This window comes from Eumetopias jubatus, unplaced genomic scaffold (assembly GCF_037043125.1).
Source record: "Eumetopias jubatus isolate StellerSeaLion01/CBP00866 unplaced genomic scaffold, mEumJub1_p1.0 scaffold_8, whole genome shotgun sequence".
Classification (NCBI taxonomy): Eukaryota; Metazoa; Chordata; class Mammalia; order Carnivora; family Otariidae; genus Eumetopias; species Eumetopias jubatus.
In genome coordinates, this window is record NW_028274814.1 from 88,094,450 (window position 1) to 88,098,121 (window position 3,672).

General features: G+C 37.2%; 1 pseudogene; it reads right to left on the reverse strand.

Annotated features, from left to right (window-relative positions):
- Positions 1-210: 210 nt before the first annotated feature.
- LOC114214876 (60 kDa heat shock protein, mitochondrial pseudogene) lies at positions 211-3,672 on the reverse strand (annotated as a pseudogene).

Here is a 3,672-nt window from a genome sequence, read left to right on the forward strand (position 1 = left end):
TATTTGTCAGCATGGACAATGACGGCAGCAAACCATTATTTACTGTTAACTGAAAACAGTAACTCATGATTATAGTGATTTTCTTAAATATCAGCCAGACTTTTCTTCAGTCATTTCCTTCAATTGATTACTCTGAAGTTATTGGTGAGGAGCACTGCCCTGAGCTTCCTCTCATAGTTCATTAATAATGGGAAAGCACGAGTCTAGAAATTAGAACATGCCACCTGCCATTCCACACATTCTACATATTCCAGGGTCCTTCTCTTCTTTGAGAATTTCTGTGACTACAATTTCTGTGATAATTAACAGAGTGGCCACTCGAGCAGCATCCAATAAAACAGTTCTTTCAACCATAGCTGGATCCATGATTCCTTTTTTCATCATATTCACTTATCTCCAAATACAGCAATGGTCATTGCAGGGATTTCAAGTGTTCTTTTAATAATTTCTATATTGATTTTTGATCTTCATTAGCTGGGGTTATTAAGTCCAAGGCTGGAATACACTGGCGCAGAGCACAAACCCCTCCGAGAACTCTGCCTTCTTCAACTGCAGCTTATAGCATTGAGGACATCTCTAACTTTCTTTTCATTCATTTCAACACCATTTGTCCCACTGAATTTGGCTTAGTTCCTCCATCTGGGAGTTTTGCCAGATGATCATTTAGTTTTTCCTTTTCATATTTAATAGTTGTGATATCTAAGTGCTTGATGATTTATTGAATACAGTTTTCAATTTGAGCCTTCCCACATTTTCCTTTCAAGAGCATGGCATCATCTTTGGTCACAATGAATCTCCAACTTTTCCTCAGTCATGAGGCTGAACATCTTCAAGATTTAAAGTCAATCCTTCTCCAAACATGATGCTACCAGTAGCAATAGCCATGTCTTTAATCTCATTCTATTCTCACCAAAACCAAGAGCTTTGACCACTATAACCTGAAGATCAACTTTTAGCCTATTCAAAACTAATGTACCTATTAGTTGTAACCTTCTCCATCAACATCTTCAATGATTATGAACAAGGGCTTATGGTGAACATTGGCAACTTCAGTAGCAGATACAATATACTGGATGCTAGCAATTTTCTTTTCATTCATTAGAACACAGGCATCTTGGAATTCACATTTCTGACCTTCTGATGTATAAAAAAAGTATGGAGAAATATCACCTCAATCAAATTTCATGCCTTCAATAATCTCTAATTCCTCATTTAGTATTTTTCCATCTTTGTTCTGACAGCACCCTTTGTTCTAGCCTTCCTCACTGCATCAGAAATGATGTTGCCAATTCCTTTATATATACACTTGCAGAAATCATTGCAACCTGAGCAGTTTCTACAGGGTTTGTCATAAGTTTAGACTGCTTCTTAAGTTCAGCAATTATAACATCAAGAGATAACCTCACACCTCTTCTGATTTCCACTGGATTAGCATCTTTGCTAATTTTCCCAAAGCTTTCGTTAGCAATAGGGTGTGCCAGCACAGTAGCGGTCGTGGTACCATCCTCGGCTTCTTCATTTGTGTTATTGGCAATATCTGGAACAAGTTTAGCACCAATGTTTTTATATTTATCCTTTAAGTCCATGGATTTTGCAACAGTCACACCATTTTTGTTACTTTGGGACTTCCCCAGCTCTGTGCAATAATGGTTGTTTTTCCTTTGGCCCATAGTATGGCTTTTGCATGGGATAAAAGGTCTACACTTTGAGGCATTAGGAGTTGGGAATCTGCACCAAATATTATATCCTTAGTACTTCCCAAGTGAGATGAGGAACTAGTGGACACTGGCCTTATCTGGCAAAGGTCTATGGTAAAAGTTTGTAATAAATGTAATAAAATGTCTGTGGTGTGCAGGCAGCCACTCAGTCCCCTTGTGGAGAGAAAAGGAGAACTCTATTTTTTACCTTGTTATTCATTTAATCCTGAGGTATGGTCATTTAAATTTGAACACACTTAAAGAGAAGGCCTAGATGAGTAAAATCCATCTCACATTTATATTATAAACATTATTTCATGCCCTTAGAGTAGATTCATTTGAACACAATTTTCTAATGAGTAAAATAAGGTCAACATTTATAGTTGCAAATTAAGAACTGATGAAGCCTACAAATAAAATGTTCAAGTTATATGTTAGGCATTATCCCTGACCTATCAAGAAGTCAGTTTTTTATCTACCGTCAGTTTTCTGAGAACTGAATTGAAACTGACTTAATTTTAAAAAATAGAGTGAAGAGCCTTGTGTGCCCTCAAAGCTGAAGATATAAACTTACTTAAATAATATTCATTAAATTCACTAATCAAGAGATCCTCTGACCTTGACTACTGCTTTTTAGTGTATGAGCAGTGTCCTTGTTTAACAACCTTAAGAAATCCTCTGTATTTTATTTCAAACAATATATTGTTAAGAATTAATTTAGCTTTAATAAGCTTTTCCCATGGCAGAAAAGGATGCAATGTTTTTTTTTTAAAAAAAAAAGATTTAAAATGGCTTTATCTACCTTGTGTTATAGTAAAATCTAGTTTCCTAATTATTATGTAAATGTATATTTTTCTAATACCTATCTAACAAATGACATTAAGGCCTGTTTCCTAAAGTCCAAAGTGTCAATATTTTATAAATCTGTTAATAAATGTGTGTATGTGTATGTATGTGTATATATATATATAATCATCAAAATATCAAACATCAAAGTACTTCTCCCATAATTTAAATATTGTTGCTTTTTCCCAAATCATATGTAAGCCAAGAGGAAGACAGGAGTTTTTTTGTTTTTGTTTTTGTTTATTCACTGCTGCCTCCCCCATGCTCAGATCCCTGCCTTCCACATAAAAGTTTGGTCAGAATATATGTTACGATGTATGAATAAAATATTACCCATTAAATATTATCCTATACCTGCCAGTGTAAGTGAGCAAACAAAAAAAATATTTGCTTGAGAAATGCTCATTGCTCATTTATGCCCTTTTACCTTATGAAGTTGGCTTTTGCTGTGGAATGTCAGTAGTGAGTTAAAATTCATGCCCATCTCCTCATTCAACTGTTGGCCAGAAGAACCCTCAGCTTTTGCAGATAAGCCAGCAACAAGAGCAGTTCATCCAGATGCTGAATGAGACCCCTGGGGAGCTGGCAGACATCTCAGATGTGGAAGGTGAGGTAGGCCCATAGGCAAGGAGGCCCTGCAGATAAACTACATCTAGGTGAAGCCACAGTAGAAAGAATTTATAAGGAGGTTGAAGGCCCTGGGCTTCTCAGATAACCTGGTGATCCAGGCCTACTTCTCTTGTGGGGGGCGGGGCAGGGGTAGAGAATTTGGCTGTCAACTTCCTCCTGAGTCAGAACTTTGATAGGGAGTGATGCTGGGAAGCCAGGCTGCCCACCAACCCACCCTTCCCATATATATATATATATATATACACACACACACACACACACACACAGATATATATATGAGTGAAAAAAAATTATATATATATATTTATTTAAGAAGTGAAAGAAAATAGTCCTTAAAACAAAAACACTCCAACTTCCCACCTTCCTGAAGTAGCCCTATTCCCATCTTGGCCTGAGACCAGGGCAGACAGCTGTCTCCCGTCTCTTGCCCCAGCCCAGCCACCTCAAAGGAGCTGACAGAACCTGAGGTGACAGATGAGCTTCTCTTGGCCTCTGTCAT